At 46.4% G+C, this 13,791-nt stretch overlaps 1 protein-coding gene across 1 annotated transcript in view; it reads left to right on the top strand.

Moving 5' to 3' along the window:
- The window catches only part of TSNAXIP1 (translin associated factor X interacting protein 1), a 476,958-nt gene that overhangs the window by 85,212 nt on the left and 377,955 nt on the right, over positions 1-13,791 (top strand). The window lies entirely within an intron of this gene.

Here is a 13,791-nt window from a genome sequence, read left to right as displayed (position 1 = left end):
AGGTGCCCCTGCCCCTGCACTCTTGAGTGCTGGTGATCGAGGCCCTCCTCCACCCGCAGGTTTCCTTGCGCTGTGGTAAATAAATAAATAATACCCTATTTTTGACTAGACATATATCATAACAGATAGCTCAATAAATAAGAGTCAAGATTCGAGGTAGTAGGAGTTTTTTGCAGGTTTAATACAGCATAAGGACAGGAACAGGACAACCTGCATAGGAATAGGATGACAGGGCCCAGCAGCTGCTGGGGCTGGGTCTGGGATGAGCGCGCTGGCTTTTAATAACAAATACATGAGCATATATACATAACGCAAACACATAGCATTACATTGCAGTAGGCGTAGCAGTGGGTGGAGCAGAAGGCGTGACGCGTAGCAGTCGCGAAAGATAAGAGTAAAAAGAAGGTGTAACAGGGCGTATACATAGACATGTGATGCAAACGTAACAGAATATGTCATGAATGGGCGGAAACATAGGAGGGGGCTACCTAAGGAGCCGGGACCTCTAACCTGGTGGTGCGCGCAAACTGGCAATGACGTGTTACGAGGAGAAGCTGGGGGCTATGAACTCTGTGCTAGGAGCAGAGACTAAAGTTTGGAGGGTCGGAGCGACATGTACCTAAACCCTATCTAGTATCTGATGTTTAGGGAACATGTTGATATAAACTAGAAGTCGTGAGGGGAGAAGCTAACTGACTCTAAGACTGGGCCATGCATTATTCTTCATGTAGTGCGTGATGAAGAATATTAAATGACCATTAAATACAGTATTTCTCTTAACATGGAGCCGCATAGGCTAGACAATGACGGAAACTATTGATGTAGTTCAGTAGCTTAGGAATGCAGAGAAGGAGGACTAAACTGATAGCTGGAATCATAACATAGTCTTGGCAGACTCAGAGGCAGAGCCAAGCTGTACCGGGCACTGCGAGGCAGGAAGTAAGTGAAAGGTCGAGGATACAGGTGGGGGCTGGATCGCTCCTCAGCGAGGGTTCAGGAGACAGGAGCTGAATCTGGTGTCCAGGCCCTTTTGAGGCCTAGAAACGGGGACTTTATAATAGAATAACGTGCACACTGAGAAACGTGGCATCGTAGCTTTACATAGGCCTGATATTCGTAGTATTCACGAGGACTGGAAACTGGCATACTAGAGGAGGACACAACTGTAATTGCGTCTTGAATCGGACATGGGGAATAACATATGCGTATTGGTCATGCACACATAACATATGATGGATGACACGTAGAGACACAGAACATGACAAAATTTACTTTTCCACATTCCCTCCTTGTCACTACGTTTCCATCAGGAAACATCAATATTCATGATACCATCTATCATTTCATACAGTACCATTTGTTCATCTCGAATTGTCTTGGAACGGGATTTAGAACGGGGCTTGGGACTAGGAATACAAGTGGTAGCACACATGCCGCAAATCGCAGGGCCACATTGTATACAGAGGCAGCAGCTGAATATGATCGCTACTGCGATACCTAGAAAGGACAGGACTTTCCATCCCCAGGCGGAAATTATATTCCAGAACCAACCGGACCATGTCCAGGTGCCTGGATCCTGGTGTAATAGATGGGCAATTTTATGAAGTCTGGTTATAGCTGAATAAACAGACGGCGCGTTATTTGGAATGAAAATGCAACAACTGGATCCGATGACTCTACAGGCCCCGCCCCTATCGGCCAGTATGACGTCAAGGACGAGACGATTCTGGAGCACAACAATTCTCATAAAGGATTGCTCTTCGGTTAAGTTACCTAGAGCGGAGGCAGTCTCATCTACTACAGCTTCAAGGGTTCTTGTTAACCTACGGATTAGCTTACTGTTTACAATTGTACCTAAATAAGGGAACACACCTTTATCAATATCAATGAATTGCTCTGCAGCAGTTTCAGTATAATCGACAATCGGGAGGTTTCTCTTGTGTCTAGTATGTACTAGGAAGGAATTCCTATGGTAGTCAGGTGGGGCTAGGAAAACAGGTGGCAGTAGGAAGGCAATGTAACAGGTTCCCTCCCAATCGAGGGGCAGACGAACATATGCGGTTTGACCACAAACAAAATAAGAATGACGTGAAGCTTTAAAAATAGATTTCCCACTGTCACTATACTGGATAATAGTAGTACAATCACTATGTCCTACGTGTACAGAACCATAATTACGGACACATAATTCGCCTTTGACTGGTAATACTGAAATAGCAGGTGAGTCTGGAGTAGTATCAGACTGAACATTCAGGACCATGAAATTCGAAGAATAGTTACCTAAATTATATACTTCATTTTCTAGATCTAAACCTGTTCTGTGGGGGAAACCTTGCTTGTCTGGGAAACATGTGCTGTTAAGAAAAGACATATCTGTTAAGGATGACGTTAACGTGGACCATGCTCCACACGAACCATTATGTGAAAAAGGATAAGGAAAAAGTGGCAGAACTCCCTTTGACGTCTGGAAAGGGGGGAGTCGACCACACACCCAACAATTAGTGGCATTGCTGGTTTGATGTGAATAATGTAACATGCGGATAAATGTATTGTTACGCATAGCGAGGCGGTATGAATATTCGTGAGGAGGCAGATCACTAAACGTGTGCTCTACTGTAACATTAGAAGGCTTATTTACATGAGGAACTGGAAAACACAGGAAAAATGCGTAACTAGTGCAGGAAATCAAAAGGCTGAGAAATAATATGAAACTTAGAAAAACGATACATCGGATTGAGTTTTGACTAACTCTCTCACTATGGGGGTCTATTTTATACATGTCAGAAACAGTCTAACCGTTTCACCTAGGGGAGGACTTAGACAATCAAACTGGCTGACTTATTTTACTAGACCTTAATTTCTGTTTATACTCCTGTTGCGGAGTTTTCTCTAACAGGGGAGGGGTTGTGTCAATGTCATTTGCGGGACAGTCCTTAGGAACAATGTTTTGACAAGTCTTGATATCCTGGGAAATGTTCTTGGAGACCGGTTTCAATCCGTAGAATTTCTTGACGTGCGAAAGGTGCACCCAGCCGCGGCGTCCTTCCAATTTCACAGCTGTACGGGTGGTGAGGAGGACCTGACGGGGCTCCTTCCAACGTGGCTCCAGCGGACTTGATCTGTCGAAGTTACGTACGAGCACCATCGAACCTGGAACGATTTCATGCGGTGCCACCTCGGTATTGTCTGGAAATGTGGCGGCAACCTGTGAACGACATGAGTTGAGGGCAGACATCAAGGAAGCTAGGTAATCTGTCAGCATATTACATGAAACATCAGTAATACTTCGGGGTCTAGGAGTACCCCACATGTTAGGGGGGCGGCCGAATACGACCTCATACGGGGACAGACCTGATCTGGAATGTGCGACCATGCGCATATAAAACAAAGCGACTGGCAGAGCTACTAGCCAGTCCACACCCTTATCTTTACATATTTTGGCAATTCGAATTTTCAGAGTCTGATTATGTCTCTCGACTAGACCGGCTGCTTCAGGATGGCGTACACAATGAAACTTCCACTGGTACCCTAACAACAGGGAAACGTGCTTCATCAACTCAGATGAGAATGGCTGACCGTTATCAGAATATACGACTCTAGGGAGTCCATATCGAGGGAAAAACTCACGAACCAACTGCTTGGCAGTGGTCGCGGCTGTGTAATCTGGGACTGGATATGCTTCTGTCCATCTGGACAAAGCGCATACAACTACAAGGACATACTTGAAACCTCGACATCGCTCCATCTGAATATAATCCATCTGGAGGACTTCAAAAGAGTGGTCAGGGGGCTGGAATCCACCTTGTTCCACCGGGACACTTTTACCTGGATTAAACTGACAACATATCATACAGGTACGGACTTTCTGCTTGGCTGCAGCTCGTAAATGCTTGTTGAACCAAATGTTCTGGATACTGTCTAACATAGCTTTTTCTCCTAAATGTGCTGGACTATGTGCGGTATTAATGATGACTTGAACCATAGAGTCGGGGAGAAACCATGCGGTCCTACCCTTCGTCACCCATCCTTGATCTGTCTGGACCCCTCCTTGTTCAGACCACTTCTTGATTTCATCGGGAGTAGCATGTAACTGGATATCTATGACATCTTGAGTAGGGTCCTTAACTGTCATACATGTAGTCAGATCTGGAGTGTGTGTCATGTTAACTGGACTGTCTAGAGTCTGTGCTGTAAGCTTGGCTGTGCGATCTGCTAGATCATTACCTTGGGAAATAATGTCAGTGACTTTCGTATGTGCTTTGCATTTCATGATAGCGATAGATGTCGGTAAATGTATTGCATCTAACAGAGCTTGGATAAGGAAACCATGCTGAATCTTGGTTCCATGAGAAGTCATGAAACCTCTCTCCTGCCAGAGCACTCCAAAGTCGTGTACAACTCCAAATGCGTAACGTGAATCTGTGTAAACATTAACTTTCAGGTTCTTGGCGTGTATACAGGCTTGTGTCAGAGCAACTAGCTCTGCTGCTTGAGCGGACAGGGTATCAATACGGTGTGTTTCAATAACTTCGGTGTCAGTAGTCACTGCATACGCGGCTACTAGTTCTCCTGTACTAGTTCTCATACATGAACCATCCACATAAAGTGTCAGGTCAGGATCTGGTAACGGAATGTCTGTCAGGTCTTGTCTTGGCTTTGTCGTAATGTTGACTACTTCCACACAGTCGTGTGCGGCAGGATTTGAACTAACTGATGGTAACAGTGTAGCAGGATTCAGGATGTTGCAGCGTCTAATATCTATGTGTGGCTGGAACAGTGTCAATTCATAACCTGTTAAACGTGCAATTGTCAAGTGCTGTGTTTGTGTTCGGTTTAAAAGAACTTCCACGGAGTGTGGGACTTGTACTGTCAAGGTATGTCCTAAGACTATGGAATCACTTTGTCTGATAGCTAGTGCTGTGGCTGCAACTGACTTGAGGCACGCAGGCAGAGCCTGGGCTACAGGATCTAGTGTGCTCGAAAAATAAGCACAGGGCTTGTTTTGTCCTGCTTGATCTTGTGTGAGAACAGATAATGCTGTACCTTCGCGTTCAGTGACGAAAAGTGTAAAAGGCTTACTGTAGTTCGGTGTTGCTAGAACTGGAGCTTGGCATAAAGCTTTCTTTAACTCGTTGAAACTAAGTGTATGTTCCTGGGTCCAAGGGAGGACAGTCGATACGGCTGCCTCCTGTGTCGTTAACTGTATCAGTTGCTTGGCTAGAAATGCATACTGGGGAATCCATTGTCTACAATAAGAAGTAAGGCCGATAAAGGCACGTACCTCCTTCTGGGTCCTGGGCTGGGGAAGACTCGCTATTAACTGGATACGGTCTGGTGTCAACTGCCTACCCCTCTTGGACAGTAAGTGTCCTAAGTAGACCACTTGCTGGACACAGAATTGAAGCTTCGAAGGGGACACCTTGTGCCCCATCTCGGCTAGAAAATACAGAACCGTCAGGGATGCCCGCTCGCAAGCACGTTCAGAACGGGCTGTGATCAGTAGATCATCGACATACTGGAGCAGGGCAGTGTCAGTTGGCATGTGAATATTATCTAGTTGTCTCTTAAGTGCTTGACTGTAAATACTAGGGCTTTCTGTGAAACCTTGAGGAGCTCGTGTAAACATATAGCTCCTTCCATTTAAACAAAATCCGAAAAGAAACTGGCTGTCTGGATGGATGGGAACACTAAAAAATGCGTTCTTGAGGTCTATGACAGTGAAGAACGTGGCTTCGGAATCAATAGCAGTTAACAGGGAAGAGATATCTGGGACAACTGGGTACTGCGGAATAATACATTTATTAAGTTCCCGTAAATCAATCACTAATCGATATACTGGGGGTGCATTTGGATCAGTACGTTTCATGACTGGAATGATCGGAGAGTTACATACATTGGAGTCAGTTTCTACAACTACTCCTTGAGCCATGAGCTCGTCTATAATTTTGGATAAGGCTGCTACAGCCTCAGGTGGCAATCTATACTGCCTGATTCGTGGTAACACTACACCTGGTTTGAGAGTCACACGATGGGGTGTGATTTGCATGTAACCTACATCAGTTGGACCTTGCGCCCATAAATGCTGCGGAACTTTAGACAGTCTGGAATCAAAATCTCGTAATACATAGTGACCCTTAAAGTCACGTAGGAACAGACGTATTCCCTCTGGGGAACAACATATAACTGCACCTAACTCTTTCAGTGTTTTAATGCCTAATAGATTTTCTGGACATGACTTAGTAAGTAACAGATCAGTAGTGCGGGACAATGGACCTACTTCTAGAGTGACTGGCTTTGAAATCTCATTAACGATAGGCTTTCCTGAAAATCCAAGGGAAACATTTCTTGAGCCTGAGAGCGGAGCCCCTGGAACTTCGGCATGACTAATTGTGGTCCTACTTGCCCCTGTATCAATCAAAAACTTTCTGTCTTTCCCTAATACTTGACTGTGAACATAGGGACCTTCTTGATCTACAGGTATCTCGATGAGAGGCAAGCCTACCTCCCTCTCTAGGCTGTTTCATGAATATGGCTGGTACTCTGGATACTCAGACTGTGCATACTGGTACATCTGCGATGTAACATGCTGTGTTGCAGCAATAGGCTGCGGTACTGTAACTGTCTGTTGTGCATTCTGTGGCTGAGGAATCTGTGAAACTTGTTCCTGTCTAGGCGGACGTGGTCTTTCTTTAGTCTTACCAGTAGCTATGTTGTGTTTCAGAACTGCACACTCATTTATAAAATGACCTGGCTGTTTACAATAATTGCAGTTCCCTTTAACGGGAGCTGCAGGATGACTGGCTTGATTCGGACCCCTCTTCTGACTGTCTTGAGGAACAGATTGTGCAACTAGTACTTTCATTTTCGTGTCTTTCATACGTTTTCTCTCGTGTTCTTGCTCTTCCCTGATTCTATTCTGGTGGTACTGGAGCATCTGGAGCATCTGGGACGGAGTATTTGCTTGCCAGGTACTTTCGACTTTCAGAACTCGGTTTTTAATTGGTGGACTAATTTGGTAACGAAAAGGTGAGGGTATGACTCACTACTTGTCTTGAGACCACTGTTGATACTAAAGCACTTTTCAAACCTAGAATAAAAATCACTAATATCTTCATCTTGTTTCTGTTTACAGGCTGAGATTGCATCCCAGTCTTCTTTTCTCGTTGTTAATAATCTGGGTAAAACTTGAATTAATAATTCTGGTAATTCTTTACATTTCTCTCCAAGACCAGTACCTGGTACACGTATCTTATCTTCTGCTTCTAGGACTGCCCAATCTATCTTTTTCTCTCCCACCTCCCATTCTTTTTCCTTTAGCTTTTCATACACCCCTGCGGGCAGCAGAACCTTTAACATTTTAATGATATCTGGGTAAGTGTATTCTCCCATACGGAGCATGTCTTTTAATTCTCTATGGAACCCTGCTGGATCTTTGTCATGACAGGGAATTAATTTCTTCATTTCGAGGAGTTCCATCTTTGTGATCGGAGTGTATACAAACACTCGCTGCATTTCGCCACCCGCTCCTCTGACTGGGTGGACTTCTCGTAACGGATTCTGTCTGTCTATGTAGAATGATTTACTTTCTGGGGGTGAGACATGAACAAAATGCGGGTTCAAGAATGTTCTATATTTGTGGCGTTGTTCTAGAATGCGTGTATCAAGAGGGAGAGAGAGGACCAGAAAGCTAGTCCTTATCCCCTGAATTATATGTCAATAAATCAAAAATGGACTAGCTAAATAATCAAAAGAAAATAAATTATTTTAATTTATCAAGGACTCAAGTATGCTTTGTCAATGGTTTGAGGCACCTGGTAGGTGTGCTCATAAAGCCCTCACCCACCAACCTAGTTGGTGGCATGCTTCATCATCGGGCCCACCCAGTGACACCTAGCGTGTCCCGGGTGTGCTTCGACGCCTGAAGACAGCGGAGCAGGTATGTCGCTGTGTGTGCGGTGAAGACTGTTATGGATTGTGAATTTAAAACGGCTTGGCGGGGATCCCAGTGCCCAAGGGCAAGTACACTTTATTAGCTGGGTCACCGTCAGCGGTTAAAAAATAAGGCTTATCGGATGGTGGAGGCGAGTTACGACCTCTCACATCCTGGGGTGTGTCAACATGTTTCAGCCAGTGCCTTATTACTATGCTGGCTTTCTTCAGGACGGGTAAAAAAGTGTGTGCAGTTAAAATTAGTGGGTGTATATCCAGACTATGTGTATACACGCCCTAAAGTGTTTTTCTATGTGTGAGTGGGGAATTCCCAACTCGAGAAAACACCTGTACATTAAACATATAGGACAGAGACAAAACATACAGGGGAGAAGGTTAGAGTCACTCGGCTGTATATAACTGAATACAGTTGGTTGCCGGCTCTATAGCGGTGTAAGTGATGGCTATGAGCGGCTAAGGTGTAATGGCACTGGTGGTACCATTAGGGTGGGGTTCGCACTGGATTACGGTAGTGGGGTGGCTAAAACACGAATTGTACAGATTGGTGCACAGTGGTACATGAGAAAAAACATAAGAACTCAATCTTACGCTGGTTTGTCAAAAGTGCTACTTCATGGTTTAGAGAAGTGGCATGGGTTGACCCTGTTGAGTAAAAACATAGGTTTTGCCACAATTTTTGGGAGAGAGAGAGAGACCTGTAGGGGAGAAAAACGCTTACCAGAGATGAAGAACTGTCTTGGTACTCACTGAGTTCTTGGTCAGAGCCTGCCGTGGACCTGTACTGCCTCCTTCGCTGCACCGGTAGCGAGTGGCCATGGGAGTTGGCTTTTTATACTCCAGGTTGATTGTTTGATTACTGCCACCTGTGTTTCTCGAGAGAGGGTGAAAAGACTCGAGGTTCCGAGTTAGAGCGCTCGCAAGCGCTAGTCATGGTCGGGGTGGCGGTCTGCGCATGCGCGTCGAGGTGTATTGTTATCGCGCATGCGCATTATGGAGTTCGTTCTGCGCATGTGCAGGAGTGAGAGGGCCGGTACTACTCGCTCGCGCATGCGCAGTTAAGGCGGTGCGAGTGAGGACCAGTATGTGTTATAACCAAATAACGTGAGGCAATAGGAGGATGCTAATAACACATGTACGCCTCATTACAACTAGGCAATGGTTTTTAGGGTGCATATTTTCATGGCGACCGGGCAATGGTCTGAGAGTGGTTGGCACTGCTGATCAGGGGGTGGGTGGTCGGATTTGGGGTTTTTTTTATATTCTTTTAAAAGTCCTGATCATGTATGGGACAACGAGTTCCACGGGATGGCATCGTTGAGCCCGTTGGTAGCTGTTGACAAGCGGTATACCCATCTTTGTTCTTTGCCCAGGAGTCTTTTGTCATTATCAATGGCACTTTCCGGGATCTGCTCGATTATTGTCCAGTTGAAGTCATTCGGAGTGTGACCTTGGGTAATGAAATGGTTAGTAAGCTTGCTGACATTTTTCTTGCATCGGATCGTGCTTCGGTGCTCAGTGATCCTAGTCTTGACCTTTCGGGTGGTCATCCCCACATAACGGAGGCCACACGTGCAGGTCAGGAGGTACACCACGTTGCGTGAGTTGCAGTTGGTGTGACTTTGTTGTGTCCACGTTTTGTTCGGTTCCAGATGGAGCGTCTTGGTATGTGTGGTCAGGTGACACACACTGCAGTCGTTGCAGGGGTAGTGGCCAACCACTTTTGGAAGGCCCCAGGCATTCAAGATGGTATTGGCTGGTTGCTTGTATGGTAGTCTGGGTCTGGTGCTCACCAGCTGGTCCTTGAGGTTTTTGTTCCTCTTGTAAGCGAATCTGGGTGGTTCCCAGTCCCTCTGTCCGGAGTTGATAATTCTCCAATGTTTTTTTATGATTTTGGTCACTTCATTGGAGGCCGTGTTATATGTGGTGACGCAAGTGATGGGTTGATCTTGGTCAGTTTTCACGTGATCCTCCAGCAGGGCATCCCGGTTTTGGTTTCTCGCCCTTTTCTGGGTTTTGTGAATGATGGTTTTGGGGTATCCGCGGTTCTCGAGTTTGATAGCTAATTCGGCAGATTGTGCTTTGTAGTCGTGTACATTGGTGCAGTTTCTGCGGATGCGGAGAAACTGTCCGAATGGTAGGTTTTCTCTCAGGGGCCGGGGGTGGAAGCTGTTGTAGTGCAATAAAGAGTTCCTGGCCGTGGGTTTGTAGTAAGTCGTTGTGGTTATGGTTCCATCTTTTGCCCTGATGTCTAGGTCCAGGAAGGGCAATGCTTCGTTGCTGGCGGTGCTGGTGAACTTCAGGTATTGGTCCCTGGTGTTAAGCCAAGTCATGAAGTTGTCCAGGTCTCTCTGAGTGCCTTGCCAAATGACCAGGATATCGTCAATGTACCTGTGCCATTTCAGGATATGGTGACTGAAGGGGTTACTGGTTGTGGCAACGTGGGAGCACTCGAAGTGGTGTACATAAAGTCCTGCTACACTTGGAGCAAAGACACTGCCCATGGATGTGCCATTCGTTTGCAGGTAGAAGTCGCCTTCATATTCGAAGAAGTTTTGCTTGAGGGCCAGGGTGGCACATGCTAGTATGAAGTCCCTGGGGGTGTGGTAGGGCCAAGGGGATGCCATTAGGACATCATGGAGGACCTTCAGGGTGGCATCCTGAGGCAGGCTAGTATATAGGCTCTCCACGTCTAGTCCCACTAGGAGTTGGGTGTCGGGGTTGAAGTCCATCTTGTCAATGACCTGTAACAGGTGTTTGGTGTCTTTTATATATGTTGGGGTTCGTTGCACCAGGGGGTTGAGGAAGAAGTCGCAATAGCGTGACAGCGGTTCCAGGAGGGAATTGATGCCTGACACGATTGGTCTGCCCGGAGGTGGTAGTTGACCCTTATGTACCTTGGGTACTGTATAAAAGTAGGGTGTCTTCGTGTGTTCGGGGCATAGGTATTCGGCTTCCTGTTTCGAAATATGTTCCGCGTTTGCTGCCCTGTTGACTAGGTTGTGAATACTCGTCCGTAGTTCATTGGATGGGTCCTGTTCCAACCTGCGATAATTCCTCTTATCGCTGAGGAGTCTCCTGCATTCCAAGTCATAATCCGTTTTGTCTTGCAGGACAATGCCTCCCCCCTTGTCTGCAGGTTTGATTACAAGGGTAGCAATGTTTTGTAGGCGTTGTATAGTTTGTCGGTCAGCCCATGACAAGTTGTTAAAGTGCTTGGAGGGGCTTAGGTGCTCAATATCATGATACACCGCTTGTTCGAATGTCGCAATCTCTGGGGGGATAGTGGACGGGGGAGGTACAAAGGTGGACTTGGGCCGTAGGCCGGTGATGTTTGGGTTTTCCTGAGGTTGTTCATTCTCTGTCTGAGATTTTTCGAAGAAAGACTTCAATTTAAGTTTTCGGAAAAATTGAGCCAATTCAACGTGTAGCTGGAATTTGTCCAATCTTGTTGTTGGCACAAAGGACAGGCCCTTCTCTAGGACTGCCTCTTCTTCCTGTGATAACGCAGTGCTGGACAAATTGAATACCAGGGAGGGTTGGCGGGTGTGACTTAGGTTTTGCTCGTTCCTGGGGTTGCTTCCTTCGCCTTCTGGCGTGTGTTCGCGCTCACGGGGTTCTCTGTATGCGCCCAGTGAACCTGTGGTTGCTGTTGGAGTGATCTTCGTCGTCCCCGAGCTCTTCGGCCCTGTCCTAAAAAAGGAATATGTGGACCTTGGTTCCCAGGGAACAGTGGCATGGGTCCTGGTGGGTACATGGGCGGGAAGCCGTAGTAGGGGTTCGGCATTTGCCCAAGGTTTGGTGGAAAGCCATAGAAATTGCTTTGTTGTCCTCCCGGCCAGTTGTTTGGCCATTGTTGTCCTCTTCGCCCTCTGCCTCGTCCTCCCCTCTTTTGTGAGCCGTTGCTGGAGTGACTCGAGTCGGAGCTGTCGTCCCCTGAGGTGTTTGACAATTTGGAATTGTTGGTTTGTGGTACGTAATTCTCTTCCGAATAAGGGTAAACCTTGGCATAGTTAAATCTTTTCAAGTCTTTATCAAATTTTTTGATCTTAGCTTGGGTTAGGTATTCCTTGTATTCGTTAATGTCTTTGTTTTGATCTTCCAATTTTTTCTTGAATGCTGTGATTGTGGCTTTGAAATGACTTTCTGTTGTCTGGATTTCTATCATGATGGCATCTGATAGTCTTTTGGCGGTCTTGATGATCAGGATCATCCAGTCCCTGGTGCAGTGCCAGGCTATCTGTGCCCAGTCCTTCCTAAAAGTTGGATCATCAAGGAAGATTCTGGGTGCGTTAGTGACTAGAAGGCCCCTCGGGGCGGTGTTTGTTCTGAGGTACTGGGCCAGGATGGTTCCATGTAGGATAGTCCTTATTCTGTTGCGTTTTCTCTCTGTGAGGGTCTCCCAATCAGTGGTCTGTGCGATGGTATTGGCGATATTAAAATCTGCTTGAAGGGACGGGTCGGATAGTATGTCCGTGACGTCACTCTCCGTGAAGGTTAGTCCATGGTTTTCGGCCATGGCTGAGAATATGCTCTCACAGCTGCGCGCTGCCAATATATGCGTGTATCAAGAGGGAGAGAGAGGACCAGAAAGCTAGTCCTTATCCCCTGAATTATATGTCAATAAATCAAAAATGGACTAGCTAAATAATCAAAAGAAAATAAATTATTTTAATTTATCAAGGACTCAAGTATGCTTTGTCAATGGTTTGAGGCACCTGGTAGGTGTGCTCATAAAGCCCTCACCCACCAACCTAGTTGGTGGCATGCTTCATCATCGGGCCCACCCAGTGACACCTAGCGTGTCCCGGGTGTGCTTCGACGCCTGAAGACAGCGGAGCAGGTATGTCGCTGTGTGTGCGGTGAAGACTGTTATGGATTGTGAATTTAAAACGGCTTGGCGGGGATCCCAGTGCCCAAGGGCAAGTACACTTTATTAGCTGGGTCACCGTCAGCGGTTAAAAAATAAGGCTTATCGGATGGTGGAGGCGAGTTACGACCTCTCACATCCTGGGGTGTGTCAACATGTTTCAGCCAGTGCCTTATTACTATGCTGGCTTTCTTCAGGACGGGTAAAAAAGTGTGTGCAGTTAAAATTAGTGGGTGTATATCCAGACTATGTGTATACACGCCCTAAAGTGTTTTTCTATGTGTGAGTGGGGAATTCCCAACTCGAGAAAACACCTGTACATTAAACATATAGGACAGAGACAAAACATACAGGGGAGAAGGTTAGAGTCACTCGGCTGTATATATATGAATACAGTTGGTTGCCGGCTCTATAGCGGTGTAAGTGATGGCTATGAGCGGCTAAGGTGTAATGGCACTGGTGGTACCATTAGGGTGGGGTTCGCACTGGATTACGGTAGTGGGGTGGCTAAAACACGAATTGTACAGATTGGTGCACAGTGGTACATGAGAAAAAACATAAGAACTCAATCTTACGCTGGTTTGTCAAAAGTGCTACTTCATGGTTTAGAGAAGTGGCATGGGTTGACCCTGTTGAGTAAAAACATAGGTTTTGCCACAATTTTTGGGAGAGAGAGAGAGACCTGTAGGGGAGAAAAACGCTTACCAGAGATGAAGAACTGTCTTGGTACTCACTGAGTTCTTGGTCAGAGCCTGCCGTGGACCTGTACTGCCTCCTTCGCTGCACCGGTAGCGAGTGGCCATGGGAGTTGGCTTTTTATACTCCAGGTTGATTGTTTGATTACTGCCACCTGTGTTTCTCGAGAGAGGGTGAAAAGACTCGAGGTTCCGAGTTAGAGCGCTCGCAAGCGCTAGTCATGGTCGGGGTGGCGGTCTGCGCATGCGCGTCGAGGTGTATTGTTATCGCGCATGCGC

The sequence above is a fragment of the Lissotriton helveticus genome, chromosome 12 (assembly GCF_964261635.1).
Source record: "Lissotriton helveticus chromosome 12, aLisHel1.1, whole genome shotgun sequence".
Taxonomy (NCBI): Eukaryota; Metazoa; Chordata; class Amphibia; order Caudata; family Salamandridae; genus Lissotriton; species Lissotriton helveticus.
The sequence above is the reverse complement of the archived record's forward strand: the minus strand, read 5'-3'. Positions and strand labels throughout refer to the sequence as shown.